This window comes from Salvia splendens, chromosome 16 (assembly GCF_004379255.2).
Source record: "Salvia splendens isolate huo1 chromosome 16, SspV2, whole genome shotgun sequence".
Lineage (NCBI taxonomy): Eukaryota > Viridiplantae > Streptophyta > Magnoliopsida > Lamiales > Lamiaceae > Salvia > Salvia splendens.
The window spans coordinates 10378240-10396696 of record NC_056047.1 but is presented as its reverse complement, the minus strand read 5'-3'; the positions used below and the strand labels follow the sequence as shown (position 1 = coordinate 10396696).

Genomic DNA, 18457 nt, shown 5'->3' with positions numbered 1-18457 from the left:
TCTCTAAAGCTGAATTATCAGTCAATCTCAGACAGGGAAAATCATTTTCATTAAACACCAATGTCCTTAAAACTAGGCTCATCTCTTAGCTAGACCCTATATCCTTTGACACCCTCAGGATATCATAAGAAAACACCCTTTCTAAACCTAGGTTCAAGTTTGTAGTCTTAGTATGCACAAAAGCAGAAGAACCAAACACCCTTAGGTGAGAAAGATTCAAGGGTTTTCCAACAAACACATATTCAGGGCACTGCCCCAATAAAGGCACAGAGGGAGACCTATTTACCAGATATGTAGCAGTTAACAATGCTTCACCCCAAAATATCTTTGACAATCCATATTTTGAAAGTATGCATCTAACTTTTTCAAGCAATGTCCTATTCATTCTTTCAGCTACTCCATTTTGTTGAGGAGTATAAGGTACAGTTTTATGCCTCTTAATTCCAAAACCAACACACAAGTCATCCATTTGTTTATTACAAAATTCAAGACCATTGTCAGTTCTGATTCCTTTAATCCTCTTTCCAGTTTGGTTTTCAATCAAGGTTTTTCAAGTAGTAAATTTTCCAAACACATCATACTTATGTTTCATCAGAAAACACCACACTTTTCTTGAGAAATCATCAATTACAGAAAGAAAATAGACTGAACCAGAGTGAGATGACAAAGGAGCAGGTCCCCAAACATCCATATGCAGATATTCCAACACATTTTTACTAACATTAGCATGAACAGGTGTAGGAAAAGCCACTCTATGTTGTTTGCCAAGCACACATGTGTCACAAAAAGGCAATTCACCACAAACATCAGAATCAGACAGAATGGCATGTTTTTTCAGAATATTCAACCTCTTTTCACTCATGTGACCTAGCCTATTATGCCACAACAATAATTTGTCAGATTTTACAACATTGGCAAAAGCTTTATCACAAGTAAGAGGAACTTCATTACAGACATACAAACCACACTTTCTTTGAGCCTTAAACAGGCACATTGAACCTTTACAGATTTTCATACAGCCTTCCCCCCACTTGCCACTCAATCCAGAATTTTCAAGAGCAATACAAGACATCAAATTATAGCATAGATCTGGAACATATCTAACATCCTTCAAATTCAACACATAGCCATTATTAAATTTTAAACACACAGTGCCAATCCCAAGAATTTCACACTTCTTGTCATCAGCCATTGACACATAAGTATTTGAAACAGGTTTTATCTCAGAAAACACTTCTTTGAAGGGACTCACATGATAAGTACATCCAGAATCACATAACCAGTCATTTGAAGTATAAGGACACATAGGGGAGGCATTGATATTCAACAAATCATGCACCATAAACACAGATTCATTGTCAGTTTCATATTTGGCCACACTGGCAATGTTTTCAATCTGAGAGTTATTGTTATTATGGTGAGGAGGCTTATTCTTCTTAGGCTTGGTACATTCCTTTTTATAATGCCCAGTTTCTCCACAGTTGTAACATTTTCTGAAGGATTTAGGGTCCCTACTGCTGGATCTGGTCCTAAATTTCTTTCTGGAGTTGGATCTAGTGTTAGAACCACCATTTGATTCATATCCCCCTCTTGAGTTAGACCTACCCCTAACATTGAACACCTTGTTGGCAGTAGGTTTATCAGAACCCCTTTCCCTTAATTCAAGTTCCTTAGATTTAAGAGAGCTAATTATCAGGTCAAGAGGAGCATAGTCTCTGCCATATTTAATGGCAGCCTTTACATCACTATAGGAATCAGGTATGACATTCATCAGGGCAATGCTAGTATATTCATCAATGGTTTTATCACCAGATCTTTTAATATCTTGAACTAGCTTCTGAAATCTATCCACATTATCATCAATATCCCTGGACAAATCAAGCTTAAATTTGAACAGCTTTTCAAGCAAATACATTCTAGAGGACATGGAAGTTTCAGTGAATAGAGTATCAAGTAATTTCCACATTTCAGAGGCAGATTCCACATGATCAACCTTTCTAATCACAGAATCAGACAAATTGAGAATTATAGTAGCCCTGGCCAACTCATTCATTTCAGATTGTTTTTCTTGAGAAACATCATCAGACACAGTACCATCAACTGATTTGAAAACCTTTTGTTGAATCAGAATACACTTCAATTTTTGTTTCCAAATCATAAAATCATTTTTTCTATTAAATGGAACCAAACCAATAGGTTGAGACATTTTGGAGACAAGTTCAACAAGAACACAGTGAGCAAGGTAAGAACACACAACTTTACACACAGTTGAGAACAGAGACATGCACACAAGGACAGAACACAGATTTTCACAGAAGTTACCCAAGAACACAGTGAGCACATAAGCCACACAGGTCAGACCTCAAGACCCTGACTGTCACGAGCAACACTGGCTAAGGCTATCCCAGCTCGCAATCACTCACTCTTGGAGGGCGCAGGGGGTCACTTAGGCAGTATAAGATGCTTGGTGGCCAGGTGAGATGAGATCAGAGATCAGAAAACACCAAGAAAACCACGGAAGCAAGCAAAAGCACACAGGGAAAAGACAGAGAAAACCTTAAGCCTTGTCAAGGCTGTCTACCAGCAGCAAAATTCCCAAACCTATAGTGGCACTAAACAGGAAACCAAAATAAGGAAGTTACAACCAATTTACCAGAGCAAACCCCCACTCGAGGGAGGGTTCCACTTTCCCACCTCCTTATAGCGACTCGGCGTGCCGGAATAGTCCCCCCGTGGCTGTGATACCACTGTAGGGATCAGATTTATTCCGGATTCACTAATTACCGAGACCTCTTTGGTCTTGTACAAGATAGCTCAGTCAAACTATCAACCAAGCGACTGATGTTACAAGAAATCTAGCTATTACAGTTGTCAACAAATAGCTAAATCAGAGAAGTAATCTTGAACTTGAAAGCTCCAAGATCCTATTGAAGAACATGCACACTCAATACCCAAGTTAGTAACACAAGGAAAACAGATCCAAACGGATCTAGTGCAATATTCAAGGAAGATAACAAGAAACAATTGGAAACACCAATAGATCACAGAGAGACCTGCCAATAGAGTAGATCTATTCATCCAGATCGAAGATCCAAGGGAGCACAGGAGGTTCCAACTGTGAATCACCTCACACACTAGAGAACAACCTCAAACCTCTCCTCTACACCGGATCTATGTTTCTCACCGAACAAATCTCACAAGAGCACTCTCAAACAGAAACCCTATTTTTCCAGAAAGTAGGCAACCGGAGTAGTTGCCTTCACAAACACTCACACAAGATCTAACACTTGAAAAACCATGAAAGATCACAGAGCAACACACTGGAAATCATCACACGGATGAAGAACACTCAGGGAATCACAATCGCCAGAGAGCTTAGAGAGAGAGTGAGAGTTAGAGAGTGAAACGGTTTAGAGGAGAGGAAAAGGTATATATCTCACAGGAAATTGGGCTAGGGCAAGTTACAGGCCCAAAGTCATCTGGGCCAATTAATTCCCAGGCCCAAATGATGTTCACCAATTATAACAGCCCAATATAACCAACATGCTCTAATAGGTAATAACGGTGCATCAAAAGATATCACACTTCTGATCTCAGACAATATTTACATACTTATGTCACGAAGAAATGGTGTCTGCATATCTATCATCTATCTATCATAATCTAAAATGCCAGTTTTGTGAAAAGACAATGATACCCTTTTTGGAGGAAAAATGGAGAGATGAAGTGGCTTTTATTTCTTTCTTTTATTTTGAGTATTGTTCAATAAAATTCTAGCTTCTTGAGAAAGTTTTGAAACATTTTAAATAGAGTCTCCATTAGTTGAATCTACATTTATGTATCATGGACTAATTTTCTAATTTTCTGATTGCAAAATAGGGGGTGGTTCTGCTTGGAATCCGGTGATAGCTCCGGCGAGAACTCCAGCAATGGCTTTGGCAAAGGAACAAACATATCAAATTAGCAAAAATCTATGTAGAATCATTCAATTTATACATTTCTGAAACTTTGAATAACTTAATATTGGTTTTGAATTCTATATTCTGAAACATGAAAAATATACTTTATCGGGGATGAGGCCAGTGCCGGAGATGCATGGCCGGAAAGTAAAGGCAGCGGCGGCAGAAGGGACGGAGGTAGCGGCGGAAGAGAACCATCCGGCGGAAGAGACGGAGGCAGCGACGGCGGTGCAGAAACTGCAACTCTGCAAGAGCCATCTGGCGACACCATAGCCGACCAAACAGACAGTTAAGCAGGATGGAAGGAAACCCGGCGAGCACGACAGTGAGCGTGGCGGCGTCGATTGGCAGAGAGAGGGAGGTGGCGAGGCAAGGCAACTAGAGGGAGGTGGCGAGGCCGATTGAGAGAGAGTGTGGAGGCGCAGGAGAGGAAGGGAGAGGCGTGATTGGGAGAGAGATGGAGAATAGGGAGGCGCAACTTTTATCGTAGGGTTGGTAGGGTTTATTTAGGTTTTTATTGAGTTGGATTTTTGGAAAATTTTATACTCCATTGATTGATTTTCTTTTTAATTGAATATAGTTCTAAATTAGGTATTATTGTGTCTTAAAAGTTAGATTTAATTTGGACTATTAATTTATTGGATTTAGTATATACTTCACATATATTTTCCATTTTTTTTACAATTTAGTTATAAAAGTAGTAGTATATGTTAATTAGCCTTATATTTGGATTAAAATTGGAATTGTGCTATAGAGTTTAGTTTGCCTTCCATTTATTTAGGTTAAAATTATAATTTAATCCTTTATTGTAATATTTTTTTCTGAATTAATTCACAAGCTAAACGACAACACAAATATGTAATGTTTACAATTTTCATCCTATAATTACTCAATTAAAGTTTTCAGTTCATATATTTTAATTAGTCTCTAATTAATTAAATAATACTACTAAAGAGTTGTATAAATTACGGAATAAGATGAAATTATATATATATATATATGTAAAATTAAATCTAACTTATAAAGTTTGTATAACTTCTAAATATAAGAGTAGTGTAAATTTCATATTATTCAAAACAAATAAGATGCATAAAATATTATCGTTATTTTAAGTGGCAATTTACTTTTTATACGTGTATGTGGTGGGAAGTAAGAAATTTATTCTTTCCAATATTAACAACTCATTTAGTCTTTGGCCATATATATCAAGTTATGCTACAGTCTGAAATTAAACGGAAGAAATAAATAGTCAACTAAAATGTGATTGCTGGATAATACAAAATTTAGTATACATAATTCTACAGTTAATTCTACAGTTAAATTTAGTATACATAATTCTAATTGAGTTGATTTTATTTTATCTATTATAAATAATTACTATGTATTTAGTCTTTGGCCATACATCATAAGTTATGCTAAGTCATTAAAACCTATAGTGTTAAAGATCCATTTGTTACTTACTATTATAATATTTGTTGCGATTTAAGTATTTTTTTATTGAGACATTTAGTTTTTTTATAAGTTATTATTAAGATAGTATAACTATATAAAATTTTATTATAATTTTATTTTGGATGAAAGAAAAACAAATTCTCTAAACTTGCATAGTACATATATTCAAGAAATGTTAAAATATTAATTAAGTAAAATGATAGTGTTTGGGTGATGATATTCATAGGATGAGATTGTGACAAAATAATTTAAGTCATGAGATAAGATTGTGGACACTAAAGGTAGTATGAAAAGGTACAATTTATTTGATTTTGATTTCTTTTATGAGATAAGATTTTGTTCTTTATAACTTTGATTCCTATTTCTCTTTTATGCTTCTTAAAATATTATATTTATGTACATTACTCTCTTCGTTCAATAAAAATATAGGCATATAATATGGTATGGAAATTAAGATAAAATTTGTAAAGTATGAGAGGGGGGAAAGAGTAGTTGAAGTAATGTTTTAATGGTGGTATAAGTTATAAATAACTTGGTGTACATGAGTAATAAATTGGGATAACTTTCCATAAATGAAAATAATCATATTTTTGTGCGTAATAAAGTAATAGTTGGGTGAAAGATATAGCCATACATGGTTTATGGTTTTATATATTCATTTATTTTGTATTTATAATTTGAAACTTTTATGTACCGTGCATAGCACGGGTGTTAATACTAGTGCAAATAACAAGAAACTATTTTCATCAGATATTGCCTAAATTGTTTAGATAGATGATGAGTTTTACTAGTACGGCGCTCAACCCGTGTTCCTCATGCCAGCAGCAATGCCATTAATGGTGATAAGCAGGGCATCTTGCAGTTTGTTGTTGTCGTCGTCTCGCCTCAGCCTTTTCAGTATCTCCACCTGCAGCATGTTTATTGGATTCAGATAGGGAAGCCTGCTCTCGATCAGCTTCCGAAGGCTACGGTTGTTTTCGGACAGTTTTTCATGTCCGGTAATCAACAGCACAAACTTCTCTGCTGTCAAAAGTTCCCTCCTAAGCTCAGCCCCCAGTTCTTGCCTGCTCTCAGCCACCAAAACTTCATCGTAATGCTTGGCTATTGGTATGTCTGCTTTTCCCAGAACCATCTCTATCAAGTCGATAGTTGATTGGAAGAAAGGCCACTCTTTGTACATTGCTCGTAAATCTTCAGTGTGCCCTTTCTCACAGATGCCCTTCAGGCCTGCACCAACTCCAAGCCAAGCAGGGAGAATTAGTTGTCTGAGTCCAGGCGAATATCCAAGCAATGGCCCTCAGGTGTCCGATTCCAGTTGAAACCTTTCTGCGTGTTGGACGGCTTCCAATGTTAAGACAGCCGAGCTCAGCCTGAGGTGTCGCCTCATGGAAGTAGGCAAGAAATTCAGGGTTCTCATAGACAGTGGTCCTGTAAGTAGTTGAACTGATTTGAGAAATTTCATCCATCAGTTTACGCCATTTTTCTTCCTTGGGTGATTGGGGTGGTCGTATGGTAGCGAGAAGCACAGCTGTGGTGTAGATCTCTAACTGTCGTACGGCCATTTGCGGTAGCCCAAACTTGGCCTGCACCATTTCACCTTGCTCGGTTGATCTTAGAGTACCCTGCCAATTCATGGAAGAAGATATGTTTGCCATTATTGAAACTTGAGTAAAAATAAGAGCTAATAAAGCTATAGAGAATAACAAGACATTCCATGCTTCTATAGAAATTTTACATCATTGTAGTCCTCAACTGCATTGCTTCATACTCCATCACTCTCCATATAGTATACTCTTCTTTCAATCAAGTAGAAACGAAACGAACTTGATTTCCTCTTTCGAGTTTGCTTCTTATATAGTACTCTCTTTAATGAGAACTATTTTTGTATCAATTTTGTGACCTCCCTTTAATGTACATTAAATTCTTACCATAACATGTGAAACTTTTGTAGCACCACTATTGTACATAATTCGGGATGTTCATTTTGCTTCTTAGTTGGATAAATACAAATGCGCAAAAATTCTAGTACCTTTTACAAAATAAATAATATAGAACCTTAAAAGTTGGATTAAAAAGAAAAGGAACAACAAAGTGTATCTCACCATAACTGAACCAGGCGGTTGGGACTGAATAGCAAGATGCGTAGGACCACCACCACGCCCAATGCTGCCTCCACGGCCATGGAATAGAGTAATCTTTATGCCATATTCATTACAAGCAGTGGTAACATCTTCTTGAGCTTTGTAAAGTTCCCAAGCAGCAGTAAAGCGTCCTGCATCTTTACCCGAGTCAGAATATCCAACCATCACCTGTACCATCAATAAGCTAAACAACAATTGTTACTGTACCTCCTGGTGTCCATTATGGTTCTTAACAATATAATCGTGATACCAATCAATTGATAGTAGCTTTCTGATGACTGAACCAGCTTGTCTCAAGTCCTTCACAGTTTCAAATAGAGGAACAACGCGAAGCCTATTACAAGATTCGGATACTATTCTGTCAGTTTTTAAATGTATAGAAATGCAGAAAGGGTATATAAATATCATATTTCCAACACGCTTTTCCTGATGGGTGTAATTTTTGCTTATAGTCAATCTTCATAAATGCTCCAGAGTTCATAAGAATAAGTATAGCACAATCTTTCGAAGGTGTGATTCCATAAAATATACATTCCAGCAGCAAAAATAACTAAAAGTTAAAGCCACATTCTCATCTAGCGTGATGATCATTTGTGTCAATTGTGAAGCTGATTATCCTTGGTAAGTCGCTGATCATTGATCTGAGAGAAATAAATGTAATGGCACCATAGATCATTCTTATGTTTGGTAAAATCACCTCCTATAAAAATCACCCAGTTCTTCTTGGTAACAAAAAGAGTGATAAGAAAACTTAAAAGGCAGACAAAAACATCCATATATCTCCAATGCATCGTATAAATTATACAATATATGGTTAAATATAAGGTAAAATTTTACAGTAGCATTTTAAGTGAAGACATCTTACGTTCCACCAGGACATGGTCTGCCTAGCTCTCCAGCAACATCTAGGCGAGCATCCTTCTGCAAAAGCTCAACTGCCAAAACATCACTAGCCTGCCAATTCATATGGACAACACACAAGTTATATACTGAATCAAGGGAAGAGTAGCTTTTGGCAAATGACTTTAGCAGGATGTTAGTTGGCTGTAGCAACGTCATTTAAAGTTGCTACATACTAAATGTCATACATTGGAGGCCATAGAAATCACATATGCTCCAAGGAATCACTTCCCACTTCAGCGGCCACTCTGAAGGTATCTAATACTTCTTTAATATCAAGGGTGACCTACAAAGAAAAATAAAGTAAGGAAACATATAATAACCATTTACACATTAAGAAAAAATTTAGAATACTTCAATAAAATTTGGCATTATGATCAATGCAAGCAACAATAATACCCCCACAAGATCTCAAAGAACGTAGATATAATACCTCAAAAGAATTACTCACTTGTCTTGTTTCTTCATATTTCAGCCCAAAATTAAATTACTTGTTTTCAAATTGCAAACAGTTGTTCAACATTAAAAGAACAGATAAATATCTTTATGAATAATACCATTAAATCACTTATTGGAACTTAATTTAATTCAATTTACATAATTTTCATTTCCTCCATTGATACTACTCATTTGCTATTTTTTTCTCCATTTGAATATTGCAATTTGAACTCTTGATCAGAACCTTCAATCCATTATACCTTGCTGAATATTGTATCTTTATTTGATATCAACTGATACGAGGTTACTCGTATCGGTCCCGGCAGTGCGAGGTTGCCGGAGAAGGGTTAGGTTCGTTCGCGGGATCCTCCCGTCGAGCAGCCTAGGGTTCTCGGTCAATTAAAGTTTGACGAGATGAACTTGCGGAAAAATAAAGTACGAAAAGATAAAATAACGATAAAGGATAAACTGAATTGATATTTCTTGAATTGATCAAAATGACTAACAATGTCCACTATTTATAATAGTGGATACTAACTTAATGAGCAAGATAAAAGATATGAAAAAGATATGAAAATCCATAATTAACTAACTAAATAATAATAATAATAATAATAATAATAATAATAATAATAATAATAATAATATTAATAATAATAATAATAATAATCGTATCATCAACAGTGAAAATTTCAATGCATGACCTTCATTTTAGTATCCTGTCAAGCATGAAACTGGCATATATCCTCCATAGTACGTACAAAAATGAAAACTGCATTGAAATTCGCACAAAAATTGACACATGGAACTAAACCACAATAAAACTAGTTTGATAGTTCAAGTGACGTTGAGGTAGACTTATTATACAGACAACCAAACCTATATTATACAGACAAGGGTAAACATGAATATCTTAATAGAGACATCTCAACCGCCTAACTGTTCATATTGTCAACATCCAGTGTCATCATATCTCATCATATTAACAGCACCCGCATCTTTATTTATTTTAACTGTCCCGTTTTCTACTACAATTTCAAAGCTAATAAATAAGTTATTGTACAGCACATAAAGAAATTCTTATGGACATACTTCTTGGAAAAAAGACCTGTAAAGTCCTGAGGGAGATTGGTTTTTGAAGGGTAAGGGAACATTATGATAGTAGTGGTGAATGGTTATATACTAACTTCTTTTGCACGTAAATCCACAATGGACACAAAGTGCTTAATGCAATCAGTTGAAAATCAAGCAACTAAAGTTACATAAATATACTATAAAATAGCTACCTCTATAGTTGGAGGAACTAGAGGCCTCTTCCCCTTCAACTCTCTTGTCAGGAATTCCAGTTTCTTATCTTCATCCCACTCACTATAGGCACCCATATCCAGATATTTGGTTATTGCATCCAGTGTTTCTGAATGTCTGTCAGATTCCTGGCACATGAGCATGACAGTTAGCACAAGTAGCATGAGAAATAAATAATTGTTTCTTGGAACATAAACAGGGAATTTACCTGGCGAAGGTCGAGCTTCATTAGCACCATCCCAAAAGTAGCAACACGCCTAATTAGGTCAGCAAGTCGGCCATCACCTAAGATCCCAGACCCGGAACATTGCTGCAATGTCACAATGAGTCACTACATTAAGATCTGCAAATGTTAAAACACGTGAGATATCTGAATCATACCAGTGAGTCGTAGCACAGTAAGAGAGGTTCAAGAAGTTGCTCTGAAGTCTCATAATAATCCCAAGAGTCATATTCACACGGAAGGTCCTTAAGAAGAAGTTCTAGCCGTCTTCGACTCTTGGAAAGCTGAATTGTAGGCAAAGAAGAGAGAATAGAAAAGAGCTTATATCAAGATAACATAAAGAAAAATGGAAGTATCAAAAAGGGGAAAACACAATTCATATAAACAAAGTCATTCAATAATGTACATTACAGAATAAAAACAAGTTTTGCTAATATTTACTACACAAAAGATCGCTCATATCTGCCACATAAGTTTCATATATTACCGTAATGAATAAATGAGAGGACATTAACACTGCAGACAGTAAACTTTTGAAGTAACAACTTGTTCCAAAAGTAATACTAGTACATGAAATCAAAAGGCCATGCACTTCACAACAACTAGGCTAAGTTCCCACTTTCTAATATTATATCCAAGGCAATGCAAGTCTAATTCAAGATCTGATGACCTATTGGCTATTCCTTTGCAATTTGTATGACATTTTAATTTGCCCGCAACAAAGTTAATCTTTCCTTCCTCAAAAGTTGCTATCCTTACATCACTGTAAGCTCATGTAGCTCGAAAGAGTTTCCTATTCAGTTCCGTCAACCTTTCCATTGGCCGGATACCAAAATAATACCTAGGATAAGCAACAGAACACTGAAAATTTTCTAGAAACCATCAAAAGCCATCGCATGCATTAAATGCAGACACAAGACGAAATGTAGAATGGCTAAATTGTATACTTCAGATACTAAAAAAATCATAGTACTAATAAAGAAGCTAGAACTCTCTTAGGTCAACGGTTTTCTCCCAACCACATCCTAAGATGCCTGCAACGAGGCTGGTAACAACCCGGTGATTTCTGGGACAAATAAAATAATTATGCCCAAAATGAAATAAGAAAATTATTTGAAGCCAAGTCAAAATCCAGAACGCCATAACAAAGTTCTATGAAAAATAAAAACGATTGCTGCCACCTAATTAATTGATTCTGTGATTTATATAGTAAAATTGACAATTGAATGAGACTCTACGCAGCTAAGAGGTCACATCTACCCCTTTAGCATCAAATCATTGTTTTTATGGGAGAATTGGTTTGGAGAACTATCCCAGCGATCAGTTAAGTTTTCCTGAATTTATGAAGTGGGAATGAGGAAAGATAGCTGAGAGGAGTTTTAATTCAGTTTGAAAATACGTGGACGGAAATAGGCAAGCTCAGCACCTTTTCTTTCACATCCCCGAGAACAACTCTGTAAGGAGCTATTCCAGGTATCTGGGAAGAGCTTGGTTCTAGGAGCTTCTGGAAACTAGTCCTTCCTATCTGAGATTCAGCAAATTGTCTCCTCTGAAGTAGAAGCTGACTCGAACTAGAAGCTGTTCCTCGTGGTGTCACAACTGACTGACCATTTCCTGAATTATTACCATTGTCATTTCCATGTGTTTTGATGGAAAGTTTACTTGTATCAAGTGAAAATTCTTTCAGGGAATCCTGTCTACCCTGTTTGCAAAAATGCAAGAAATGTATTAGCATCACCCATTAAAATGAAGAACATATATAAATATGTTGAGAAGACCAGGCAAAATAAGATACAAGAGTTTGATTTACCTGACGATTCATTGGCTTAAACTCTGTTCCAGGGACATCTAGTCTAGGATAGTGAGTCTCCATGTCATTGTGTTCTACAGGAAAAGTAAAAAGTACAAATGAAATTTTATGAAGTTCATATCTCAACTTCCAAGCATAGAAGATGCCATTAGTAATAGTGAGATAAAATGGAAAGACCTAAGAAGTAACAATGCGTATGATCTCATGAAACATGAGAACCGAAATCAGAACATACTAGAGGGAGGTGCAAAAGGCAAATCAGGAAATATGTAAAAAAATTGGAGGGTGTGCACACAATACAAACTATTGAGGTTGAGACATTAACCTGCACAAGAGGGCAGGTCTGCACCAGCTGGAAGCTGTGTTGGAAGAGGTGGAGCATGATTGCTGTAGTTTTTGAATTGGCCCAAACTTGATTGTTGACTCCGAGTTTCATGCCAGTCATCTAGTGTTTTCTCTGAAGGAATGCAGGTAAAAAAGGTCAGCAATTACCAGCCAGTGCTTCAGCTAACTGGCCAATTTATTTGCAGAAGAACTCCCTCAATGCATCACACTAATCATTACAACGTGTAGAACCATGAAATGAATGTGTGACTTCTTGCCTTGCAATCTACTATTTTTTAATCAGCCAGTTCCTCAATAGGTGTGATGCACAATGCAATAAGCATTAGCAAAAAATTTCTGGAAAAATGTTAAATCTAATAGGAAGAGCTATTTGACTGGACTTAAAGCTCACTGTAATGCAGCAGGATTAAAAATCTACAACATATAGCATAACCTGACACTGGATCCCTAAGCGGACGAAGAACCTTATATGATAAGTTCAAATACGGGAAGATGCAAAAGCATGCTACACTAGCTGAGACAGTTCATAAGCTTCCAAACTTAGATCTCAATGATATCAACTCTATAGACCGCCTCTCTAATATTGGTTCAGAAAGTCACTCAACCAACTAGCAGCAATTTCTAGTTGCTTGTATACCCCTCAGACAATGATGATCGAGACGAAATGCATGAGCAAATGGTGCAACTTTCTCATATGTGTAGCATGAGCCTAGCACACAACACCTTTTTCTAAAATTTCACGTGCTAATCCTGATAACTTTGCACTGCATTGGTTCATGGAGAGTTCAAATCTGAGGTTATCAACTTCACGCAAGTAGAGATCAACAGCCATCCACCTGGATAAAAGAGACACGTCTCTTGTGACCTGACACCATTGGTAAAAGCCCATCATACACATGAGAAGAATAAAGGAGTGATATTCTCGGATATCTAGAAACCACCTCACAAAATTACCAAGGCACTGGAAATGCATGCTTAGAAAGATGTAACATAGAGAAAATACAGAAATTACCTTTGCAGTCACAGAGTAATCTGCAGTCATCTTCAAACCCCTGGAACGATATCTCCTCTGCTATATCATCCGTAATGTCCGTCATGCTTTCTCCTCCGGGAAAAATATCAGAAGCTGGAACAGTGTGAGTAGTGTGTGTTGGCGGGGAGGAGAGAAATAGTATTGGTGCAGAAAGGGTGGGGCTGCGATGATTTTAGCGTGAGGAGTCAGATGACGACACGTGGAAATAAGTAGCGCGGATTGTGGTGATGGTTTTGTCGTCTTGTGTATGGTGGCATTTCGTAACATGATATCTGTCGCTGGCTTTTCAGGACCCACACCATAGAAATTTCCCGATATTTTTTTATACTAGTAATTCATCACCCCCATGTTTAGTAATTATGTCTGTTGAATTTTCAATCCAAGAATACTCAATAATTGCAAGTTTTTTTTTCGAAAGATTAAAAACACTAATATGCGTAATCATAATAAACTATAATTTCTCTGCATCATAATTAGTACTCCTATTGACGAGGCTCTAAAGTCTAAACATAACGATTGCATTTCATTTGCTTAACAAATTTGGGAGGAGAGATTTAAGGCGCAATTTATTTTAAAAGCTTCTTTTTGGAGATTGGTTGTAAATGCAACCATTTTCTTTCTGGAAATAGGATGATATTTGTGGACATGTAACGACTAATGATGATTTGTTAACTGATGTCTATACTGGAATTGTAATGCTATAATGATTTGTTAACTGATGCTATCAGCCGATCACAGATGTATACGGGTCATATTTATAAGGAAGAAAATACACTAATATATTTATCTGAAATTACTTATACAAAAGCATTACTACTAAGTACAATAAGCAACTTTGATCTTACTTGAAGAGTCCCGAAATAAATGCATTTGCACCTTTATTTCTCATGGGCGCTTTTGTAGATTCAAACAATTAAGATTTTTCGATAAAAATTAGTAGTGAAGGGCATGTCCTTATCCGAATTCCATCAGTTAAATACCCACAAATAAAGTGGGCCAAAAAAGATTAACATTTTTTAACATAGGCGGAATGAATTGAGTTAACTAATTACTAGAAAACTAATACAAAAAGGCCAAATTTCATGATAACAAATGATGTTTGATAGAGATAAGTAAATGGTGTTACTATATTAATGAATAAAATACAGAGAAAACTGAAAAAAGGTAAGGGAATATCCAACGAGGATAAAAGGATCCTAGTTGAGATTCTATTGGAGTCTTGGAGATACTGGTCTTTCTCTATGCCTATTGCTGCCTATGGAAATTATGGAAGACCATATCTTCTCACCAGAAAATAAAAATTGTAAAATTGATAATTGGATACAAATATTGACTAGATAAGTTGTTGAGTAAGTGGACCACAACGGATTCATGTGATGCAGATGGTAACAAATGGGGTATTTTCACATGTGCCCTTATTGTGGACATGGATATAGACTATATATGGAGTATATAAATGAAAGTATTCAATGTTAAAAAATCGTAGATATATGACAACTTGTACTTATATAAAAAATATATACATATAAGATCGATTAGAAACACAATGGTTTTTGGATTATAAATAAGACCTATTATAATTTATTGAATCATAAAATAAATGGTAGGGATGCACAATAAGCTAAATCATTTATGTAATGTCATACATAAGCTAAATCAATAATCACAGTGTTAATAATTGTGGAGCGGATCACCTACTCCACTCCTACTCCACTCCTACTCCACTGTGAATGTGATAACTCAACCATACTGATAATCCAATGCATGTTTTAGAAGCTGGAATGAAGAAAGAATGCGCTGAAGCTCATCTCAAGCTTAGACGTTCAGGAGCCGTCCGATTCATCGCGGATGAGGAGATTAAGTCGTGGTCGTCCGATCTAACTAGCCGTTGGATCTTAGCTTTAAATAGTAGTTAGAGTTAGTTAGCTTCAGTTTTTAATTCTCTTTCGTTGTAGCTGATTTCCCTTTCGATTCAATAATATTTCTTCTTCCGATTCGTCGTGTTAGTTCAATTCAAGCTCACGCACACACACACGCCTTCATCTTAACAAACTGGCGCCGTCTGTGGGAATATTTCTCATCGTCGTCGAGTTGAATTGATTTCAAGGAAACGGATCCGCGAAGAAGCATGGGTTCCAGATTCGAAGCAGAAAAATTTACAGGCAAGAATGACTTCGCCCTCTGGAGGATGAAGATGAGGGCGATGTTGATTCAACAAGGCCTGGCGTCGGCACTCACGGTCGAAGAAAAGGATGGGAAATGAAAGGAAGTCTTGGATGAAAAGGCAACCGCCAAGAAGGCTGAGACTGAGGCTAAGGCACATAGTGCGATTGTGCTTAGCCTCGGTGATAAAGTGCTACGTGAAGTCGCGAAAGAGAAGACGGCGGCTGATGTCCTATCGAAGCTCGAGGATCTCTACTTAACAAAATCCCTTGCAAACCGACTATTCATGAAGAGGCATCTGTATTCTTATAAATTCTTGGAAGGCAAAGGAATCTTGGAGCAGTTGGAAGATTTCAACAAGGCGGTGGATGATCTTGAGAACATTGATGTCTCAATTGGAGATGAAGACAAAGCCATTTTATTGCTCAATGCCTTGCCGCAAGCATTTGATCAGTTTCGGGATGCATTCTTGTATGGCCGTGATAGAACGATCACACTTCTGGAAGTTCAGACGGCCTTGAGGGCAAAGGAACTTCAGAAAAGTGAGTTGAAAACTGCAGATCCAACTGCTGAGAGTCTCAACATCAAAAGGTTCAGAGGCAAGAAACCTTTCAAGAAACCCTATGAAAACTTCAAGGGTTCTCCGGCTGTTCAAAAGGAGACTCGGTCTTGCCATTGGTGCAAGAAGCCCGGCCACTTGAAGAGAGACTGCCATGCTTGGAAAAGAAAGCAAGAGGCTGAGGGAAAGGCTGTCAATTCGGCCGAGGCAATGGAAGATGAAGAAGTCTATGAGGTACTGAATGTTCTAGATGGTGAGGTTTCTGGGACTTGGATCATGGATTCAGGCTGTAGTTTCCATATTTGCCCCAATCTTGAGTGGTTTGATGATATTGATGTTGCTACTGGATCTGTTGTTCTTGGTAATAACCAAGTTTGCTCTGTGAAAGGGGTTGGATCAGTCAAGTTGAGAGGTAAAAATGGTGCAGTGGTAACCTTGAGTGGGGTGAGATATATTCCAGATGTGAAGAGGAACTTGATCTCACTCGGATTTCTGGAAAGAAGGGGATGTTCTTTTGCTTGTGAGGATGGCCGAATGAAGGTATGTAGAGGTGGAAAGGTGTTGATGATGGCTGAGAGAAGAGGGAGCTTATATTATCTGACTGCTGTTATTTGTAGTAAGGGAAGTGCAGAGTTCCACAATGTTGCATCAATCACCTTGAGTCAGTGGCACACTAGGCTCGGGCATCCATCTGCTGGGACTGTAAAGAAGCTAATTCAGAAAGGAATCTTGCATTGTAATGATGATGAAGATGCTGCAGTTCCTTGTGAAGAATGTGTACTAGGCAAGGCCAAGAAGCTGCCATACCCGAGAGGTAAACACACTTCTTCAAAGCCTCTAGATTATGCACATAGTGATTTGTGGGGGCCGGCACAAGAGAAATCCATAGGTGGGGGTAGATATTATATGTCTATTATTGATGACTACTCCAGAAAATTGTGGCTGTTCATATTGAAAGAAAAGTCTGAGGCCTTCATGAAGTTCAAGAGTTGGTGTACTGAGGTGGAGGCAGAAAAATGAGTATGTTTGAAGTATTTAAGGACTGATAATGGTCTTGAATACTTGTCCAAAGAGTTTGATGATTTTTGTAAACTTAAAGGCATTAAACGGCATAGGACCGTGCCAATGAATCCCCAACAAAATGGGGTGGTAGAGAGGGCCAATAGGACCATCTTGGAGAGGTGAGATGCATGCTTCTTGCTGCGGGGATGGGGAAAAGATTCTGGGCAGAGGCTGCATCTACGGCTGTGAAGCTTATGAATAAGTGCCCCTCATCCTCTATTGATGGTGACACACCAGATTTTAGGTGGTATGGAAGTTATGGAGGGTATTCGGAGCTAAGGACTTTTGGATGCAAAGCCTTTGCTCATGTGAAGCAGGGAAAGTTGGAGCCTCGGGCGTTGAAGTGTGTTATGCTGGGCTATCAGCCTGGGGTTAAAGGCTATAGGCTATGGTGTGTGGAGCCTGGTAATGCCAAGATTATAATCAGCCGAGATGTGACTTTCTGGGAACAGGAACTACCCTTCAAGAAATCTGCAGAGATTGCTGCAGATGATGTTCAAAAGGAGAAATCCACTTCTGCAATTGAGGTGGAGCATGAATCCCAGTCAGAAGTGTATACTGATGAACCAAGTGATCCAGCATTGAGTGAGCAGGTTCCCCATCATCCTCACTCTGAAGTAGACAATCTGAGAGGCTGGGAGCTAGCAAGGGATAGAACCAGGAGACAAACCAAGAGACCAGCAAGGTATTCAGATGCTGAATTCCTTTTCTTTGCTCTGATAGTGGCAGAAGAAGTTGAGTATTCAGAGCCCAACTCCTATAGTGAAGCTATGCAAGGGAAAGAATGGGAAAAGTGGATGCAAGCAATGATTGAAGAAATTGAATCCTTGTTAAAAAATGGTACCTGGGTGCTAGTTGATAAGCCGGATGGAAGAAGGATTGTCAGTTGTAAATGGATCTTTAAGAAAAAAATTGAAGCTTCTCCAACTGAAGGAATAAGGTTCAAGGCCCGCTTGGTGGCCAGAGGGTTTACACAGGAACATGGTGTAGACTTTGATGAAGTATTCAGTCCAGTGGTGAAACATGCTTCAATAAGGATTTTGTTGGCCATTGTTGCTAGGAGAGGC

The 18457-nt window shown here is 37.6% G+C and overlaps 1 pseudogene; it reads right to left on the bottom strand.

The window, feature by feature from the left end:
* Positions 1–6026: 6026 nt before the first annotated feature.
* LOC121771242 lies at positions 6027–13732 on the bottom strand (annotated as a pseudogene).
* Positions 13733–18457: the final 4725 nt, after the last annotated feature.